We start from the raw sequence: 7,886 nt of genomic DNA, 5'->3' as shown, positions 1-7,886 counted from the left end.
CACTCGCGAGATGGAAATTCAACGAGATGCCACTTTCAGATGTCCACATCTCTTGAAGTCTATGTCCTAGAGTCTTCAAAGGTTCAGGAGATGCTCAGACGTTTCTGGTGAATGGAGAGAACGCAGCAAATTCTGGCCTCAATTTTTTGCTTAAAATACTCTCAAATTCAGGTTTTCAGACAAAAAAAAAATTCTGAAAATGTTGGCGGATGTCAGTTTCAGATGCCAAAGATCGTTCCTACAAAGTTTCAAGAGATTCTGAGGTGGTCAAGCAAACCATCTTCGCTGAGTTGACACACGGAATGACCCTTTAAATAATCACAAAAGATTGTAGAAATCACTTCCGGAGCTCTCCGAATCCCACGCAGTTTCTGTTTCATATATATTCCACTTGATTCCTCTGATACATATTCTTGCTGATGAAAAAAAAAACAAAAAACAAAAAACAAAAAACAATTCTTTTTAATACCACACTTATTTCCTCTTGAAATAAATAATATCCAGGATAAATAATCACATCCATCAAAACATGGATTCTATAAATAACTGATAATTCAAATTGCTGCTACTTTTATATACATACTGTATACTGCAGATTACAGAATATAAAATATTAGAAAACTGGATACTGTTTTTTTAATGCATGCAAGTATGCAATATAAGCCTTTTACCTCACACAGTATGTTTATCAAAGTAGCAACAGCTGATTATGTTCTGTACACACACCTTGAGAACCAAAAATAAATCCTCTGTGAACCTCAGCGGTACGAGCAGATCTGAAGCGGTTTGCTACATGCACTGGCATTTTTTGGATTCATAGAAAAGTCACCGGCATCCGAACATCTCAGCTTCATCAAACGGTGCGTTCGGGTTCCTGAAACCTGCTTTAGCGAGGCCCGTAGGAAAACAGATGCAGAAGAAGCAAAAAGGACAAATCAACTTTTTGTTTTTTTTCAACCACCACACAGTCAAGGTGTGCACCTCCAGCCATCTCCATCAGGTAATACAGTGTATGAGTGTGTGTGTGTGTGTGTGTGTGTGTGTGTGTGTGTGTGTGTGTGTGTGTGTGTGTGTGTTGTGGTGGTTAACAGTGACAGTCATTTTGGCAATGATCACAATGTGCAGGTAATTACAATGAGTTACAACAGCAATGCAGTAAGAATACAACAGGCGTTCATGAGAAAGAGCAAAACACAGCAGAGAACCAAAAGGACAGAAAAAGTGTTTCAGCAAAATGTGATAATAACAATGTCCAGTAGACCTCCATCACCCCCCCCGTCTCCCTTTAACGCACACCTCTGTCTCACGTTTTGGCACACACACTTTCCAGGAGGGGAACGCAGCGCACTTTTGGATAGTTTGGCTCCTTCTAGTTATCACTGAGGATGTGAAAATGAAAATCAAACGGTGGCAGGGAGTTGGCTGGTCTGGTTCTCTGGGTGTTAGAGAAGCCCACCTGGTGGTGAAACCTCCTGATCAGCTGGTCCACGCCCCCCAGGAGCCGCATGTATCAACACAGCATACACACTAAACACTAAACTGATGCACACACACGCACATAAACATCTCTGAGTTTCACTGTGTGGAGATTTTTCATCAGACATCGTCAAGCAGAGAAATCAGTGCCCTAATGCCCTAAAGATGCCCAAGTCCGAGTTCATATTAAATGTCAGAGACCAAACGAGCACCACAGAAGAAGCATCATCATTTCACACACAGGGAAACAGGAAATACTGGCACATGCGGTCGCACACTTTGACACTGTAGTTTTGCTTTTTCGCGGATGAAACGTGTCGGCTCGTTTATTCGTGATGTTTTGCCCCGGCGGGGAAAGTGTGCATTGAATTTGAGTGTCTGATGATGCAGCACTTTGTGTTTTAAGAGTAGCCGGTTTGATTACGATTTACTGCAAGACATAGCCAAATCCATCATCTATCCTGGGCCACTGTGACTCTGATTTATTTTCATAGATAAAAATGGTGTAACAGTGTGTTTTTACTGTCTGTTTTACCATTTCTGGACACAGACACAGACTATCACACTGAGTTTAAGAACAGTAAAATCTCTGCTAAAGTCTGTGCAGAGTCTGAGCAGAGCCACGCGCCGTCTCACGTCGAGTTTCCCTTTGATGCATGCTGATCTTTGTGTAGAGTTTTGCTCGGCATCATTTTCACACGTACACACTGCTGATACACACGCCCCCCGGGCTGCTAACCCTTCTGTCTCTCCAGTCGCTTCTACAGCGCAGCAAAACACGTCCAAAATGACACTTTTTAGCGCATAAATGAATGTGAACAAAGCAGTTTGCATGAAGCTGGCTGACTGTGTAGGATCATCTGAATCAGTCTGGCTGTCGGTGCCGCAAACGAGTTAAGATGTGCTTTTTTAAACTTGAGGGAACTGCCACCGATATATGATGATAAATCAGCTTTCGCAAGTCATTTAAATGAATTTCCATTGCCTCCTTCTACATGAGAACCCCCTAAAATGCTGCACCAATGAATGTGGTCGCACATGATTTCACCTGCACAGACCTGCACTGCGGCACCTCGGTAAATAGATTACAGACGCTGTTCGTTTGCAAAACAAAAAGTAGCCCCCTACATCCTAAACTGGTCCTCAGTCTGACTGGAGAGATATTTCATACAGAAATAGCGCCATCTTTAGCTCCTGATACAGAACGTCAAGACAGACACTAATAAAGATAATCTGATATCCTCTGTGTACTCCTCCACACTCCTCCTGTATCACCAGCTTGAAAACTGCAATGCACCGAGCAAAACGAGCAGCAGCGGAGAAGGAAGGGCTCCAAACTAAACTAGAGCACTGCAAAACATCCGGTGATGCTCACCTACTTTGGATAATTTACCACAAAGAGAAGGGAACTGTTGATTTAGCGCCTGTGACGTCAGCAGTTCAACATAAGCAATATGAATTACTGTCTTTAGTTAGATCTCAGTTGGCGACACCTGACCTCTGACCCCTTCAAACTGAGTCATGTCTCACTAAGACCTCTGTAGCAGGAGCATCATGACTTTTAATCACTTTAGCAAGCATGTGGGCTGCTCTGCACAGGAAACGAGAGACGATAACAGCTGCATCCTCATAAAGAAACCATGAAATGGAAAACGGCCGGCAGAAGAGCCCGACTGCTGAAATTGCTTGGTGATGTTTATGGGTTGTAGACGTAGACGGTAGCTCTTCTGAAAATGCCCACATTAAGGCTGACAGATCGTGCTTCAGCCTCTCTGTTGCTGCGTCGGGTCAAATCCAAAGTAATAAAAGTAAGGAGCCAAATCCTGATGAAGCGCTGGCAAGACTCTGGATCACGACATTTATAAAGACTAACAGAGTTTTATAATGACAGCTACATGGCACATTCATGGAGAGAATCACTCCTTAACAGCCTTAATCGGGTGTTCAGATAATTTCATGCCATTTCAGACAGAGGGGAAACTGTGACAGGGTATTGATGAATGCATGTATTTCAAGGGAATATCAGTGCGGTGATTGCCATTTTAACTCGTGACGATTAAAACCGGTGTAATGAATCTGTTCTGGGGTTCTTGTGCTCTCGCAAACCAAACCCAAGCCTCGGATTTTGCTTTCTCCATCGCTAGGATAAATTCACCGCCTGACATAGCCTATGCAGGTCCATCATTTTTCACTACAATAACACCATTGTGACCAAACCCGAACATAATTTCTAAATTTTGTCCAAACCCGGCCCGACCCATTGCATATCCAAACTCTAGTTCATGTTTTGGCACCAACTTCTGGCCAATATGTGAAGTGAAGTTGAACGCAGTTGATCTTCTGATGACTTGACAGCAATGTAAATATAATAAAAATATTGATAATTATCGATCATTTTGTCCCATGATATGTAAAATGATAAATTGTGAATATACATATTCATACTGTGAATTGTTCTCCTTTTACTGTAATGCTGCAAAGTGGCCGCTTTAGTGTTGATAGCGCTGCTACAAATCAGTCTAACAGTCTGATGTTGGGTTGGATAGGACAGTGTGGTTGTTGATATGGGTTAGTTTTTCCCAACTATCACAATGGCATGTATATTATTTGAAGACCGACTTTAAGTTGACATGAAGACTGAAGCATGCAAATGCCACATAGCTATGATCATTGGTGATGCCTGGTGTGTGGTTCCATGGTGTAATGGTTAGCACTCTGGACTCTGAATCCAGCGATCCGAGTTCAAATCTCGGTGGAACCTGACTTTAACCAGGACCTTGTATTTGTATTTTAAGAATTTCCCAGTTTGGGATCAATAAAGTAAATCTATCTATCCATCTATCAAATTTTTGTCTGGGTTTACTGAGCGAGTTAATAATTTCAAGCTTGAATGAGTTGCTGTGTTATTAATTGACAGTCCAGTCAGAATTTATGGAGTAAAAAAAACAAGCAGATTCTGTAAATTGTGATACTGATGTGATGTATGGAGCTCCGAAACAAATCGACCCGTAAACCTGAGAGCCATTTCAGTTTGCTTCAAAATCCCCTTTTCCATCTCTGCCTATGAAGCAGTGCAGGTTAGAGCAGCGCTGCAGAAGGTACTGATCTCTTGTTTTTGGCTGTGGCAGACAGCTGGTGGAGACTCTGTGACACTGAGGTGTCCTAGGGCCTTGCAGTAACAGGCAAGACGCTGTGCTCGCTCAGTCAGTAAGCAGGATAGGAGAGGATGCTCGTTGAGTTTGCGAGTCACCCTAAAGCTGAAGTCTTAAGTCGATGCCAGCGTCACCCTCCTGTTCTGCATGCTGGCAGTCTTACCACGTCCATGTGGCCGCCTATGCTTTTGGCACCATCAACCAACCAAACTTAAATTCAACCGTCACTTAGCCAGGCAAGCTGATTATGAACACATTCTTATTCACAGTAATGACCTGGGGGAGTTAGATACGTTGGAGAGGCAGAATTACAGATATGTACACTCACAACTGGGAGCTGCCCAGTGCAACAGTCTTGTAGAGTTGGCCAGCGAGAGGCTCCACTGGAGCAGTTGGGAGTTCAGTGCCTTGCACAAGGACACTTCAATGGTAGTTACTGAGGGAGGGAAAAGAGCTCCTTCCTTTTCCCATCTGGTCTGGACATTAGAACCAGCAGCCTTCCAGGCACATGCTTTCATCTCTATCCTCAGACTGCTTGGCACTACAGTTCTCAACTCTGGCTTTCTGGAAAACTAACATTTTGTTATTTTCAGATTCAGTCTCTGCATTACCTCCTTTCATCTCTTACATAAAACTTCTCCCTCATTTTCAGTCCCACTATCAGACTGAGTGCAACATAAAGGTAGCACAGAGAACACAGGTATTTTAAATAGCACCTAAATAGTAGTCAACAACTGCCGCTAACAATGTTCATCAATGCTAAAGGCATTATGAATGAATCACTGTATTTTACAAAACATAACTGTTTCAAACCTGTTGATATGATTAGACTGATATGAGGTGCATTAGTGTAGACATGCTGATTGCTTAAAACTAGCATTTTCAAGACTTAGAGATACAAAGAATAAATATATAGTAACAATAGAACAGTACAATACAAGGCCATGGACATATTGGAAAATAACCCATGCAAGACACATTTATAAAGATGCTGTACACAAAGGAATGTGACAATTAAATGCCATATGTGACAGTTCAAGTAATGGAAAAAGGCGCTGAAAATCAACAAGAGTAAAAAGGACTCGATGGTTTGATTGAGAAATTAGTCCACTGTCTTACATTCAAATGAAACGTCTTGAGAATGACTGTAATGTCTAAGACCCCACCCCCCTGCTCAGTTTCTATTAAACAAAGAAGCATACTTACTAAAAAAAACAAAACGAACAAACAAACAAAAAAAAAACACTATGACATACCCAATAGTCAATAAAACTTGGAATGAAAAGTCTCTGCAATCATATTGCACTTCTGAAGAGGAAAAAAAAAGACAAGATGTGATATACTGTCAGGGCTTCTATGTCAAAAGCTTGAAGGTCAAACAAGATGATCTAATGCCAGAAACGCCAATGGTTCAGCAGAGACTGTTTGTACCAGTGATGGCTCGGTATGCAAAAAGCCATTTGAAGTTGCTCTGAAAGCACTGAACAGTACATCCCATGTTTGATGTGGTTTCCAGTTCCTGCTGTGGAGGCAAAGCCAGGGCCAAGGCGATGGCACAGGTTGTTTGGCAGGGCTTCCCCTTTGCTCTCTCTCTTCCGTCCTTCCGTCCAGCCTTCACGGATCACTTGTTCCCATCGTTACGAAGTAAAGTGCAACGTGTGTCTTCCCCGAAAAAGACTCGTTTTTCTGTCCGGTAATATTCATGCTCCTCACAGGTAATCACTTGCTTTCAGACACACGTGTATTAAGAGATATACATTCATCCATGCACGCTCAAGTGCTCTCTTTCAAAGCAGCTCTAGCACTAGCATGACACACACACCTCTACACACACACACACACACACTCACTCTTTCATACACACACCTATTCTATGCCAACGACAGAAGCACAGCTGCTGTCTCTGGGTCATGTGGCGTGAGTCGCCGGCCCGGGCCGAGCGACTCGAGTCAGAGGAAGCGTCAGGCAGTGGTGTTGCCATTAAGAGATGATGTGGCACAGGGGGTGGAGGTTCTTAGCGAGGCTTGGGCCACGCCAGGCTGGTCCAAGCTGGACAAGCAGAAGGGAGGGCCTGGCTCATCTTTGGTCCCGTAAAGCACTTGATTATGTCGGGGTGAAACTTTGTACTCCACTAGAATGGAAAGGGTTTCACGGGGAGATGGAAGGGGAAGGGAAGCACTATCAAAAGCACCGGCTGCTAAGCTACGAGTGGAGAGATGTGCAATACGGGCAAAGAGTTTTTCTTTTTAGCCATGCAGCTTGGAGACCGTCCATAGCAACCGGTAGAAAGCGCAGTCTTAGGGGGTTGAAGATGGTGGTGGTGGGGGGAAACGCAAGGTGAGGTTTCAAACACGAGCACACTCACAGAACAACACACACAAACTCTCGATAGAGGGAGAGTATAGCTGCTGTTGGCTTTTGTTAGTAAAGTCCACAGTAAAAAATTACAGACAGACAGTGGTGCATGCTCACCAAAGCACTAGCAAACTGGAGAAGACTTCAGGTGTCTGGGTGGGCAGAGAGTTTGGGACATGACTGGTATTATCCACAGTTAGAAAAGAGTATATTGTATGTCAGTAAATAGGGGATAGAAACGTTGACCAGGTTATGATGATGTCCATCACAAGGGCGAGCGATTTTAAGAAGCTGAAATGGAGGCCGTGCTAAAATTGAAGACAGTTGATGGAGTAGAAAAACACAGATAGAATCACCCAGGATTTAGCATAACCCCCCCTCTCCTCAACATACATGGCCAGTCCCAGGGTTGGAGACACAGACTCTGCGTTAAGGCAATGCATAGCCCTTAGAAACACTGGCACATGCATGGAGAGTACAGGAACATGTTTGTGTTTTTGTGCATATGCGCATGCATGTATATGTGTGTTTGTGTTACAGAAATATGACACTTTGCAGAAAGAAATTTGGAGGATTGCGAATGGGAATGCATGTCTCAGATAAGGTTAGACTAATATATTGGTTTAATGAAACATAGGGCTATTATTGGCATTTTATTAAAAATTAGGTATAAGCCCCCCAGTGACGTCCACTGCTGATTATGATGGAGGTTCTGTCTGTAAAATCTGTAATTAAGGAGCTGTTAAATGACCCGAAGGAATTTCTTTATGGGCTTCTGTGGAGATTTTTGCTGCCACACACTAAATATGACACCAAACCTGTCACATTTAGCAAAATGCTAAAAGCTGATTCAGGCAGTCCTCCAGGATTCTGCAAACTTTTTAGGGATTGTTGGGGTCTAAA

General features: G+C 43.1%; 1 non-coding gene across 1 annotated transcript; it reads left to right on the top strand.

The window, feature by feature from the left end:
* Positions 1 to 4,165: 4,165 nt before the first annotated feature.
* trnaq-cug (transfer RNA glutamine (anticodon CUG)) lies at positions 4,166 to 4,237 on the top strand. The gene has a single exon. It is a non-coding gene; the product is annotated as a tRNA-Gln (tRNA).
* Positions 4,238 to 7,886: the final 3,649 nt, after the last annotated feature.

This window comes from Myripristis murdjan, chromosome 14, assembly GCF_902150065.1.
Source record: "Myripristis murdjan chromosome 14, fMyrMur1.1, whole genome shotgun sequence".
Classification (NCBI taxonomy): Eukaryota; Metazoa; Chordata; class Actinopteri; order Holocentriformes; family Holocentridae; genus Myripristis; species Myripristis murdjan.
This window is presented reverse-complemented; position numbering and strand designations above follow the sequence as displayed.